At 47.7% G+C, this 14,047-nt stretch overlaps 1 protein-coding gene across 1 annotated transcript in view; it reads left to right on the top strand.

Annotated features, from left to right (window-relative positions):
• The first annotated feature begins 1,451 nt into the window (after positions 1-1,451).
• The window catches only part of LOC139583600 (catenin delta-2-like), a 400,634-nt gene continuing 388,038 nt past the window's right edge, over positions 1,452-14,047 (top strand). Inside the window, exon 1 of the mRNA XM_071414857.1 lies at positions 1,452-1,707. The gene's annotated coding sequence lies outside the window, so the exon portion shown is untranslated. The remainder of the gene's footprint in view (positions 1,708-14,047) is intronic.

Genomic DNA, 14,047 nt, shown 5'->3' with positions numbered 1-14,047 from the left:
GGGCATGCTCCTGATGAGGTGGCGGATGGTCTCCTGAGGGATCTCCTCCCAGACCTGGACTAAAGCATCCGCCAACTCCTGGACAGTCTGTGGTGCAACGTGGCGTTGGTGGATGGAGCGAGACATGATGTCCCAGATGTGCTCAATTGGATTCAGGTCTGGGGAACGGGCGGGCCAGTCTATAGCATCAATGCCTTCCTCTTGCAGGAACTGCTGACACACTCCAGCCACATGAGGTCTAGCATTGTCTTGCATTAGGAGGAACCCAGGGCCAACCGCACCAGCATATGGTCTCACAAGGGGTCTGAGGATCTCATCTCGGTACCTAATGGCAGTCAGGCTACCTCTGGCGAGCACATGGAGGGCTGTGCGGCCCCCCAAAGAAATGCCACCCCACACCATGACTGACCCACCGCCAAACCGGTCATGCTGGAGGATGTTGCAGGCAGCAGAACGTTCTCCACGGCGTCTCCAGACTCTGTCACGTCTGTCACATGTGCTCAGTGTGAACCTGCTTTCATCTGTGAAGAGCACAGGGTGCCAGTGGCGAATTTGCCAATCTTGGTGTTCTCTGGCAAATGCCAAACGTCCTGCACGGTGTTGGGCTGTAAGCACAACCCCCACCTGTGGACGTCGGGCCCTCATACCACCCTCATGGAGTCTGTTTCTGACCGTTTGAGCAGACACATGCACATTTGTGGTCTGCTGGAGGTCATTTTGCAGGGCTCTGGCAGTGCTCCTCCTGCTCCTCCTTGCACAAAGGCGGAAGTAGCGGTCCTGCTGCTGGGTTGTTGCCCTCCTACGGCCTCCTCCACATCTCCTGATGTACTGGCCTGTCTCCTGGTAGCGCCTCCATGCTCTAGACACTACGCTGACAGACACAGCAAACCTTCTTGCCACAGCTCGCATTGATGTGCCATCCTGGATGAGCTGCACTACCTGAGCCACTTGTGTGGGTTGTAGACTCCGTCTCATGCTACCACTAGAGTGAAAGCACCGCCAGCATTCAAAAGTGACCAAAACATCAGCCAGGAAGCATAGGAACTGAGAAGTGGTCTGTGGTCACCACCTGCAGAACCACTCCTTTATTGGGGGTGTCTTGCTAATTTCCTATAATTTCCCCCTGTTGTCTATTCCATTTGCACAACAGCATGTGAAATTTATTGTCAATCAGTGTTGCTTCCTAAGTGGACAGTTTGATTTCACAGAAGTGTGATTGACTTGGAGTTACATTGTGTTGTTTAAGTGTTCCCTTTATTTTTTTGAGCAGTGTATTTCTCCCCATTAATTCTAGTTAGAAGAGATGCTTCTCTCACAACCTGAAGATGGCACTCTTTCTACATGTGAGCCTCAATCTGGATGCTGCGGTGCGTGTGTGCGTGTAGTATGTGTGTTAGCTACAGACCGGGGGAGCTGCCTAGCCTGCCTCTCCAGCGTTCTTGCCTCTCGTTCCAGTGCGCAGCAGTACTTCGCTCCAGTCTTTTGCTTTGTAGCCTACCACCGCTTCGCCGCCTCCTCTTTTTCTCCTCTCCCCGCCTATGCCTGTCCCGGCAAGCATCCAGCGAATGGTCGGTCCACCCCCAGACCCCCTGCAGGGAACAGTGAGAGAGCGGTTCCGTTCTGAGCACACAGCATACTATTGAAAGCTGCCAAGGGAAGACGTGGATAATAAGTGTCGTTGTTGACGTAACCCAGGATTTTATTTCGGTAAGTGCAACGTCATCCCGCTTTACTGTGTTTATTCTAAGCTTCCTTTCCTCCTCCTCCTCATTTTCTTACTCTTCCACCTTGTCATAGTGAAGATTGGGAGAATAGGTGTTCTAGCCTACCCCGGGAGAGGACGAATGTGAACCGGGATGTTGTTGATGCGTGTCGTTTTTCCGTTGCAGAATTGTGTTCGCAGTTGAAGCGGTTATGTGAAGTAGCTTAAAGATGCATAAACACTAACTTGATAATAGGTTTATAGCCCGTCATGTAGGTTTCATGTAGATATGATTAGGAAGGAAACGTGGTGATGGGGAAATCCGTTCAATTCTGACAGAGCTGAGCTCGCTCACCCGAGGCGGTTCTGCGCGTGAGGATTTGGCTCGAGTTCACTACACCGACTGACCCAAATTTAGCTAACCGTCGGCAGCGCGTGAGAGATTTAGAGAGAGAGAGAGAGAGTGAAAATGTTAACTAAAACAAATTCATACATACAGTAGCTGTATACTCTTTTGATATTGTTCTACATGGAATACTGCTTTAATAGACTAGCGTCCATTGGAGATTAATGTAAATCTAAAACGGAACGATGCACCTGCAAAGACAGGCGCGAGAAACAGAAGGAAAGAGATGGATGGTGTTTGGGGTGGTGATAAAAGCAGGGAGAAATGAGAGGTCTCCGTTTCTCACCACTGTCTTGGTTTAATCGATAGCTGTGGCGGGGGTTAGGGAGGGTTTTGCATCGGCTGTTTGGCACAGCGCAGTATTTTCACTTGGGGATGGAGAAGAAGTGGAGGAGGGGGAAGAAAAAAGTAGGGTGGGGGTGATGTTTGGCATGCCTTCAGATTGTCAGGGCATTTCCATCTATACATAGATCAGCTGGGTTGGAGCAGAGTGCATACCCAGGAGCATCATTACCACTATTATCAAGGTCCTTCTGCTTAACCAATGTAAATAAAATAGAGTTTCTGTAAGTGTATTATTTTGGGCACCAACATCAATAACGAATTTGGCACCATTGACAAATCTCCTTAAGGAACCTTTTAAGAGGATCCATCAACTCAATGTCGAGTCATCTTGCACGCATGCATGCAAAGAAACACACACGCGCACACACACACACACACACACACACACACACACACACACACACACACACACACACACACACACACACACACACACACACACACACACACACACACACAAACACAATCTCTTCAAATGCAAGCGTTGAGGCTACTATCCATGGTGCTGAAACTCTCTGTCTCTGTCTCTCTCTCTCCCTCTAGCTATCCAACCCAGTAATTTCCTAAATATTAGCCTCTTTATGTGCAGTGGGCGTGAGGCACCTTGTCCTTCATTATGTGAGCAGATGAATGCACAGCGAGGTGAATATATCCCTTCTGTCTCTCTGCGACGGGAGTGAAGGTGTTTTGTGTTGAAGAACCTGTCGGTTGGTCTATTGATCTGCCGGCCCAGTTCATTGGCAACCCATCACATGACAGAATGCTGACACTGTTCCAGAACGTTTCCCTGGGAGTTAGTGTTCTCTGTGAGTGTGTGTGCGCGTGTGTGTGCATGTCAAATGATGAAGCGATAGAGAGGCTAAATCTGAGTCTGAATGATCTTTTCTATGTGTGCTGTGGTTTAAGCCTGTCATTCCACACATCTATGAATGACCTTTGACATTTGTTGATTGTTCCATATTTATATCAGTTCAGTCGACTCTAGTATTCATGATAGGATGTATATATGAACTTGCGTAATGATAATGACATACAGGCATGAACATGCTACTGCTGAATGCCTATACAATTATCTCCATTACCCTGGCCATGTAGAGAATGAAGATACATGCCATGCGCCATTAAACCAAAGATGATCTATTATATTGACAAGATAGTCGAATGACCACTCTAACAATGGAAATACATGTCCTCAACGATGGAAGGCAGGCGGGAGGAGGCCAGATCAGGTGGAATCATTCTAGCCAATAAAAGGGCAGATACACGTGTGAACAACAGGCACAACTAAGTAGTTTTTCTCAAAGTTGCTGGAATGCCATGTGCATCCACTTATATCAGTACATTTGTAACAGCCATTAACATTACAACAGTTCTATTCGATCAAATAAGCTTCACATAATTCCACACTCTCTCATAGACCTCCATAGAAGAAAGGACTTATCACACACGGACAGATTTTGGGCGGAGTAAATCCTCTCGCTTCACCTCTTCCTCTCTGATTAAACTCACTGTTGTTCCTCCCACTTCCGCTGTATATGTACAGTACCAGACAAACGTTTGGACACACCTACTCATTCAAGGTTTTTCTTTATTTTTAGTATTTTCTACATTGTAGTGAAGACATCAAAACTATGAAATAACACAAATGGAATCATGTAGTAACCAAAGAAGTGTTAAACAAATCAACATTTATTTTATATTTGAGATTTTTCAAAGTAGCCACCCTTTTCCTTTATGGCAGCTTTGCACACTCTTGACATTATCTCAACCAGCTTCATGAGATAGTCACCTGGAATGCATTTCAATTAACAGGTGTGCCTTAAAAGTTAATTTGTGGAATTTCTTTCCTTCTTAATGCGTTTGAGTCAATCAGTTGTGTTGTGACAAGGTAGAGGTTGTATACAGAAGATAGCCCTATTTGGTGAAAGACCAAGTCCATATTATGGCAAGAGCAGCTCAAATAATCAAAGAGAAACGACAGTCCATGATTACTTTAATAAGACATGAAGGTCAGTCAATCTGGAAAATGTCAAGAACTTTGAAAGTTTCTTCAAGTGCAGTCGCAAAAACCATGAAGAGAAACAAGAAACACGAGCAATGGACATTAGACCGGTGGAAATCTGTCTTTTGGTCTGATGAGTCCAACCGCTGTGTGTTTGTGAGACACAGAGTAGGTGAACGGATGATCTCTGCATGTGTGGTTCCCACTGTGAAGCATGGAGGAGGTGGTGTGATGGTGTGGTGGTGCTTTGCTTGTGACACTGTCTGTGATTTATTTAGAATTCAAGGCACACTTAACCAGCATGGCTACCGCAGTATTCTGCAGTGATACACCATCCCATCTGGTTTGCGCTTAGTGGGACTGTCATTTGTTTTTCAACAGGATAATGACCCAACACACTTACAGGCTGTGTAAGGTTTATTTGAACAAGAAGGAGAGTGATGGAGTGCTGCATCAGATGACACTTTTTTGGTTACTACATGATTCCATTTGTGTTATTTTGTAGTTTTCATGTCTTCACTATTATTCTACAATGTAGAAAATAGTAAAAATAAAGAAAAACACTTTAATGAGTAGGTGTGTCCAAACTTTTGACTGGTGCTGTACATCAGCTCTGTCATACTCCTGTGCTTGTCTATAGGCTTACTTTGGTGATCCAGGAGGTATGGTGTTGTAGACTTGGTGGTCCAGGAGGTATGTGTTGTAGACCTGGTGGTCCAGGAGGTGTGGTGTTGTAGACCTGGTGGTCCAGGAGGTGTGGTGTTGTAGACCTGGTGGTCCAGGTGGTATGGTGTTGTAGACCTAGTGGTCCAGGAGGTATGGTGTTGTAGACCTGGTGGTCAAGGAGATGTGGTGTTGTAGACCTGGTGGTCCAGGAGGTGTGGTGTTGTAGACCTGGTGGTCCAGGAGGTGTGGTGTTGTAGACCTGGTGGTCCAGGAGGTATGGTGTTGTAGACCTGGTGGTCCAGGGGGTATGGTGTTGTAGACCTGGTGGTCAAGGAGATGTGGTGTTGTAGACCTGGTGGTCCAGGAGGTATGGTGTTGTAGACCTGGTGGTCCAGAGGTGTGGTGTTGTAGACCTGGTGGTCCAGGTGGTATGGTGTTGTAGACCTGGTGGTCCAGGAGGTATGGTGTTGTAGACCTGGTGGTGCAGGAGGTGTGGTGTTGTAGACCTGGTGGTGCAGGAGGTGTGGTGTTGTAGACCTGGTGGTCCAGGAGGTATGGTGTTGTAGACCTGGTGGTCCAGGGGGTGTGGTGTTGTAGACCTGGTGGTCCAGGAGCTGTGGTGTTGTTGACCTGGTGGTCCAGGAGGTGTGGTGTTGTAGACCTGGTGTTCCAGGGGGAATAGTGTTGTAGACCTGGTGGTCCAGGAGGTATGGTGTTGTAGACCTGGTGGTCCAGGAGGTATGGTGTTGTAGACCTGGTGGTCCAGGAGGTGTGGTGTTGTAGACCTGGTGGTCCAGGGGGTATGGTGTTGTAGACCTGGCGGTCCAGAGGGTATGGTGTTGTTGACCTGGTGGTCAAGGAGATGTGGTGTTGTAGACCTGGTGGTCCAGGAGGTGTGGTGTTGTAGACCTGGTGGTCCAGGGGGTATGGTGTTGTAGACCTAGTGGTCCAGGAGGTGTGGTGTTGTAGACCTGGCGGTCCAGGAGGTATGGTGTTGTAGACCTAGTGGTCCAGGAGGTATGGTGTTGTAGACCTGGTGGTCCAGGAGGTGTGGTGTTGTAGACCTGGTGGTCCAGGTGGTATGGTGTTGTAGACCTGGTGGTCCAGGAGGTATGGTGTTGTAGACCTGGTGGTCCAGGAGGTGTGGTATTGTAGACCTAGTGGTCCAGGAGGTATGGTGTTGTAGACCTGGTGGTCCAGGGGGTATGGTGTTGTTGACCTGGTGGTCCAGGAGGTATGGTGTTGTAGACCTGGTGGTCCAGGAGGTATGGTGTTGTAGACCAGGGCTGTGGTGAGAATAGTTTCATGCAAAAAAACAATAGAAGGCAATAAGGGAATGCCTGTAAGGGAATGCCAGGAGGATAGATTTATTAATGACACACAACGTTAGCAAGAACAAGGACAAGAGAAATGGAAAGGTCCTAAGAAAGGAGACTAAGGACCAAGGAAAGGAAAAAAGGAGAGGAAACAAGGAGTGGGTACAAAGAAAGGGGAGTTGAGAGCAGGGTGCTGTTGAGAAATATTTGGGATGTAGCCAGTGGCCAGCTAGCCAGTAGTCCCTCTTTCTGTCTCCTAATGAGTCACTCTGCGATGGGTCTCCCTCTCTTCCTCCTCCCTCACATATCCCTCCATTCTGGAGGACGAGAGATAGAGGGAGAGGGGTAGAGGGAGGCAGAGAGAGACAAAGTGTCACAAACATCGTTGTAAGGATTGTCGGACCAAAGTGCAGCGTGAAAAAACAAAAAACAATAAAGCACAAACGAAACGTGAAGCTAATGGCGTGCTCACAGGCAACTAACCAAAAACAAGATCCCACAAAAACCCAGTGGGAAAAGGCTGCCTAAATATGATCCCCAATCAGAGACAACGATAAACAGCTGCCTCTGATTGGGAACCATACTAGGCCAACATAGACATACAATAACCTAGATAATCCACCCTAGTCACACCCCGACCTAACCAACATAGAGAATAAAAGGCTCTCTATGGTCAGGGCGTGACAGTACCCCCCCCCCCCCCCCCCCCCCAAAGGTGCGGACTCCGGCCGCAAAACCTAAATCAATAGGGGAGTGTCCGGGTGGGCATCTAACGTCGGGGGCGGCTCCGGTGCGGGGCGAAGTACCAACTCCGCTCGCGGATATGGAGCCGGGTAGAATGCCGTGCCCGGACTGGGCATCAGCATAGAGGAGGGCCCGGCATAGAGGAGGGCCCCGGCCATGGAGCTGGGTTGTATGCCGCACCTGGACTGGGCACCGGCGCCGAAGAAGGCTCCGGCCATGGAGCTGAGTTGACCGCCGTGTCTGGACTGGGCACCGGCGCAGAGAAAGACTCCTGCCATGGAGCGGGACTGCCTCTGATTGGGAACCATACCAGGCCAACATAGACATACAATAACCTAGATAACCCACCCTAGTCACACTCCGACCTAACCAACATAGAGAATAAAAGGCTCTCTATGGTCAGGGCGTGACACAAAGAGAAAAACTGAGAGACTGTGATAGAGTTGGTGCTTGAGAGAGAGAGGGAGACACAGAAAGGCAGAGTAAAATTGTGAGAGAATGAAAGAGAGAGAGAGGGAGAAATCACAACATGATGTACAGTGCTATATTTATCATCAATTATTCCAATGGTGGCTTTTTAACCAAATGAAAGGAGCATTAGCATACAAGCAAGGGCCCAGTGATAGCGATACGTCTGTGGTGACCGCGCCGCATGCACAGTGTTTGTGCCTGCCTGCCTGTCGTGCTCCCCGACGCAGCAAATTGGTAATTGGTTGGGCTAGCCAGGTCTCCCAAGGCTAATTGAGCATCAAAGTGAAGCCATGCCTGTTGCGCAACGATCATCATGATTTCCCCAGTTGTGAATAATCTATCCCAGAGTTATCCCTCACGTAGGGGTCAGGAGGTGGGAGGGATGTGCGTTTAAGAGTGTGTGTATCAGAGTGTGTATGTGTGAGATTGTGTTTTTGTGTGATAGTGTGAGTGTGTGTGTGAGAGTGTGAATATGTGTATGTGTGTGATAGTGTGTGAGTGTGTGTATGAGGTGAGGGAGCAGGGAGTAGGGAGTAGGGACAATAGCTGTTATCTCATGTTGGACACACATTTCTAGCTTTGTCTGGTTCATTCTTCTGCCTGTGCACTAAATGATATGGTCTGCATTTTTCCCTCTCTAGCATCATATAATTCAATGGTTGTATAGAGTCTACACACATGACATTGATGTATTGTAAGTGTCCGGCCTCTAAACACGATATCATCTGTGTGTGCACCACAGCGGAAAAAATATACACATCCATACAGCTAGTCGACTGGCGCGTGGTTGGTTATAGTCGCCTGTTCTTTTATAAACTGACACAACATGCATAAACATGCCTGAGTGGATAGCAACATAATGACATGTTTTTAGCATGGAAGAGGTGTATTGACTGTGGCTGTGTGTGTGTGTGTGTGTGTGTGTGTGTGTGTGTGTGTGTGTGTGTGTGTGTGTGTGTGTTTATGTCTGAGAAGCAGTACCATGGTATTATCACTTTGACTGGTCAAGTGGGAAATCATGTGTGAGAAACGATATTAAGTGCACCTGTTTTGATTGTCCTTGTATGCAGGTGTCAGTGTGTGGCATCTGTGATACACACCTGTTAGAAGATGATTTTTTCCCACTGTCTAACCTGTCAGTATAGTGGCTATAGCCCTGTATCTCTGTCCAACCTGTCAGTATAGTGGCTATAGCCCTGTATCTCTGTCCAACCTGTCAGTATAGTGGCTATAGCCCTGTATCTCTGTCCAACCTGTCAGTATAGTGGCTATAGCCCTGTATCTCTGTCCAACCTGTCAGTATAGTGTCTATAGCCCTGTATCTCTGTCCAACCTGTCAGTATAGTGGCTATAGCCCTGTATCTCTGTCCAACCTGTCAGTATAGTGGCTATAGCCCTGTATCTCTGTCCAACCTGTCAGTATAGTGGCTATAGCCCTGTATCTCTGTCCAACCTGTCAGTATAGTGGCTATAGCCCTGTATCTCTGTCCAACCTGTCAGTATAGTGGCTATAGCCCTGTATCTCTGTCCAACCTGTCAGTATAGTGTCTATAGCCCTGTATCTCTGTCCAACCTGTCAGTATAGTGGCTATAGCCCTGTATCTCTGTCCAACCTGTCAGTATAGTGGCTATAGCCCTGTATCTCTGTCCAACCTGTCAGTATAGTGGCTATAGCCCTGTATCTCTGTCCAACCTGTCAGTATAGTGTATATAGCCCTGTATCTCTGTCCAACCTGTCAGTATAGTGTCTATAGCCCTGTATCTCTGTCCAACCTGTCAGTATAGTGGCTATAGCCCTGTATCTCTGTCCAACCTGTCAGTATAGTGGCTATAGCCCTGTATCTCTGTCCAACCTGTCAGTATAGTGGCTATAGCCCTGTATCTCTGTCCAACCTGTCAGTATAGTGTATATAGCCCTGTATCTCTGTCCAACCTGTCAGTATAGTGTCTATAGCCCTGTATCTCTGTCCAACCTGTCAGTATAGTGGCTATAGCCCTGTATCTCTGTCCAACCTGTCAGTATAGTGGCTATAGCCCTGTATCTCTGTCCAACCTGTCAGTATAGTGGCTATAGCCCTGTATCTCTGTCCAACCTGTCAGTATAGTGGCTATAGCCCTGTATCTCTGTCCAACCTGTCAGTATAGTGGCTATAGCCCTGTATCTCTGTCCAACCTGTCAGTATAGTGGCTATAGCCCTGTATCTCTGTCCAACCTGTCAGTATAGTGGCTATAGCCCTGTATCTCTGTCCAACCTGTCAGTATAGTGTCTATAGCCCTGTATCTCTGTCCAACCTGTCAGTATAGTGGCTATAGCCCTGTATCTCTGTCCAACCTGTCAGTATAGTGGCTATAGCCCTGTATCTCTGTCCAACCTGTCAGTATAGTGGCTATAGCCCTGTATCTCTGTCCAACCTGTCAGTATAGTGGCTATAGCCCTGTATCTCTGTCCAACCTGTCAGTATAGTGGCTATAGCCCTGTATCTCTGTCCAACCTGTCAGTATAGTGTCTATAGCCCTGTATCTCTGTCCAACCTGTCAGTATAGTGGCTATAGCCCTGTATCTCTGTCCAACCTGTCAGTATAGTGGCTATAGCCCTGTATCTCTGTCCAACCTGTCAGTATAGTGGCTATAGCCCTGTATCTCTGTCCAACCTGTCAGTATAGTGTATATAGCCCTGTATCTCTGTCCAACCTGTCAGTATAGTGTCTATAGCCCTGTATCTCTGTCCAACCTGTCAGTATAGTGGCTATAGCCCTGTATCTCTGTCCAACCTGTCAGTATAGTGGCTATAGCCCTGTATCTCTGTCCAACCTGTCAGTATAGTGGCTATAGCCCTGTATCTCTGTCCAACCTGTCAGTATAGTGTATATAGCCCTGTATCTCTGTCCAACCTGTCAGTATAGTGTCTATAGCCCTGTATCTCTGTCCAACCTGTCAGTATAGTGGCTATAGCCCTGTATCTCTGTCCAACCTGTCAGTATAGTGGCTATAGCCCTGTATCTCTGTCCAACCTGTCAGTATAGTGGCTATAGCCCTGTATCTCTGTCCAACCTGTCAGTATAGTGGCTATAGCCCTGTATCTCTGTCCAACCTGTCAGTATAGTGGCTATAGCCCTGTATCTCTGTCCAACCTGTCAGTATAGTGGCTATAGCCCTGTATCTCTGTCCAACCTGTCAGTATAGTGGCTATAGCCCTGTATCTCTGTCCAACCTGTCAGTATAGTGGCTATAGCCCTGTATCTCTGTCCAACCTGTCAGTATAGTGGCTATAGCCCTGTATCTCTGTCCAACCTGTCAGTATAGTGGCTATAGCCCTGTATCTCTGTCCAACCTGTCAGTATAGTGGCTATAGCCCTGTATCTCTGTCCAATCTGTCAGTATAGTGGCTATAGCCCTGTATCTCTGTCCAACCTGTCAGTATAGTGGCTATAGCCCTGTATCTCTGTCCAACCTGTCAGTATAGTGTCTATAGCCCTGTATCTCTGTCCAACCTGTCAGTATAGTGTCTATAGCCCTGTATCTCTGTCCAACCTGTCAGTATAGTGTCTATAGCCCTGTATCTCTGTCCAACCTGTCAGTATAGTGTCTATAGCCCTGTATCTCTGTCCAACCTGTCAGTATAGTGGCTATAGCCCTGTATCTCTGTCCAACCTGTCAGTATAGTGGCTATAGCCCTGTATCTCTGTCCAACCTGTCAGTATAGTGTCTATAGCCCTGTATCTCTGTCCAACCTGTCAGTATAGTGTCTATAGCCCTGTATCTCTGTCCAACCTGTCAGTATAGTGGCTATAGCCCTGTATCTCTGTCCAACCTGTCAGTATAGTGTCTATAGCCCTGTATCTCTGTCCAACCTGTCAGTATAGTGTCTATAGCCCTGTATCTCTGTCCAACCTGTCAGTATAGTGTCTATAGCCCTGTATCTCTGTCCAACCTGTCAGTATAGTGGCTACAGCCCTGTATCACTGTCCAACCTGTCAGTATAGTGGCTATAGCCCTGTATCTCTGTCCAACCTGTCAGTATAGTGGCTATAGCCCTGTATCTCTGTCCAACCTGTCAGTATAGTGGCTATAGCCCTGTATCTCTGTCCAACCTGTCAGTATAGTGGCTATAGCCCTGTATCTCTGTCCAACCTGTCAGTATAGTGGCTATAGCCCTGTATCTCTGTCCAACCTGTCAGTATAGTGGCTATAGCCCTGTATCTCTGTCCAACCTGTCAGTATAGTGGCTATAGCCCTGTATCTCTGTCCAACCTGTCAGTATAGTGGCTATAGCCCTGTATCTCTGTCCAACCTGTCAGTATAGTGTCTATAGCCCTGTATCTCTGTCCAACCTGTCAGTATAGTGTCTATAGCCCTGTATCTCTGTCCAACCTGTCAGTATAGTGTCTATAGCCCTGTATCTCTGTCCAACCTGTCAGTATAGTGTCTATAGCCCTGTATCTCTGTCCAAACTGTCAGTATAGTGTCTATAGCCCTGTATCTCTGTCCAACCTGTCAGTATAGTGTCTATAGCCCTGTATCTCTGTCCAACCTGTCAGTATAGTGGCTATAGCCCTGTATCTCTGTCCAACCTGTCAGTATAGTGGCTATAGCCCTGTATCTCTGTCCAACCTGTCAGTATAGTGGCTATAGCCCTGTATCTCTGTCCAACCTGTCAGTATAGTGGCTATAGCCCTGTATCTCTGTCCAACCTGTCAGTATAGTGGCTATAGCCCTGTATCTCTGTCCAACCTGTCAGTATAGTGGCTATAGCCCTGTATCTCTGTCCAACCTGTCAGTATAGTGGCTATAGCCCTGTATCTCTGTCCAACCTGTCAGTATAGTGGCTATAGCCCTGTATCTCTGTCCAACCTGTCAGTATAGTGGCTATAGCCCTGTATCTCTGTCCAACCTGTCAGTATAGTGGCTATAGCCCTGTATCTCTGTCCAACCTGTCAGTATAGTGGCTATAGCCCTGTATCTCTGTCCAACCTGTCAGTATAGTGGCTATAGCCCTGTATCTCTGTCCAACCTGTCAGTATAGTGGCTATAGCCCTGTATCTCTGTCCAACCTGTCAGTATAGTGTCTATAGCCCTGTATCTCTGTCCAACCTGTCAGTATAGTGGTATCTCTGACTCTATTGGATTCTGGAGGCTAAAGGGAGATGAAACGAGACACATTGGAATACTCAGAGCTGTAACAGTTACGCAAGCATGCACATGCATGCACGCACACACACACGCACGCACGCACGCACGCACGCACGCACGCACGCACGCACGCACGCACGCACGCACACACACACACACACACACACACACACACACACACACACACACACACACACACACACACACACACACACACAGATAAACACACTCACGCACACACACAAAGTTCTGCTCATCCTAAACGCCCCTGGAGTGTAAAGCTAGAAACTCCACAGCATAGTATTTACAGCTATATACATAAGTATATGGACAGCCCTTGAAATTAGTGGATTCGACTATTTCAGCCACATCCGTTGCTGACAGGTGTATAAAATCGAGCACACATCCATGCAATCGCCATAGACAAACATAGGTAGTAAAATGGCCTTACTGAAGAGCTCATTGACTTTCAATGTGGCACCATCATAGAATGGCACCTTTCCAATAAGTCAATTTGTCAAATTTCTTTCCTGCTCGAGCTGCCCCGGTCAACTGTAAGTGCTGTCATCGTGAAGTGGAAATGTCTAGGAGCAAAAACGGCTCAGCCGCGAAGTGGTAGGCCACACAAGCTCACAGAACGGGACCGCCAAGTGCTGAAGCCTGTAGTGCGTAAAAAATGTATGTCCTCGGTTGCAACACTCACTGCCAAGTTCCAAACTGCCTCTGGAAGCAACGTCAGCACAATAATTGTTCGTCGGGAGCTTCAGGAAATGGGTTTCCATAGCCGAGCAGTGGAAACGCATTCTCTGTAGTGATGAATCACGCTTCACCATTTGGCAGGCCGATGGACGAATTTGGGTTTGGCGGATGCCAGGAGAAAGTTACCTGCCCCAATGCATTGTGCCAACTGTAAAGTTTGGTGGAGGAGGAATAATGGTCTGGGGCTCTGTTTCATGGTTTGGGCTAGGCCCCTTAGTTCCAGTGAAGGGAAATCTTAACGCTACAGCATACAATGACATTCTAGACGATTCTGTGCTTCCAACTTTGTGGCACCAGTTTGGGGAAGGCCCTTTTCTGTTTCAGCATGACAATGCCCAGTGCACAAAGCGAGGTCCATACAGAAATGGTTTGTCGAGATCGGTGTGGAAGAACTTGACTGGCCTGCACAGAGACCTGACCTCAACCCCATCGAATACCTTTGGGATGAATTGCAACGGCAACTGCGAGCCAGGCCTAATCACCCAACATCAGTGCACGACCTCA

This window comes from Salvelinus alpinus, chromosome 8 (assembly GCF_045679555.1).
Source record: "Salvelinus alpinus chromosome 8, SLU_Salpinus.1, whole genome shotgun sequence".
NCBI lineage: Eukaryota > Metazoa > Chordata > Actinopteri > Salmoniformes > Salmonidae > Salvelinus > Salvelinus alpinus.
The sequence above is the reverse complement of the archived record's forward strand: the minus strand, read 5'-3'. Positions and strand labels throughout refer to the sequence as shown.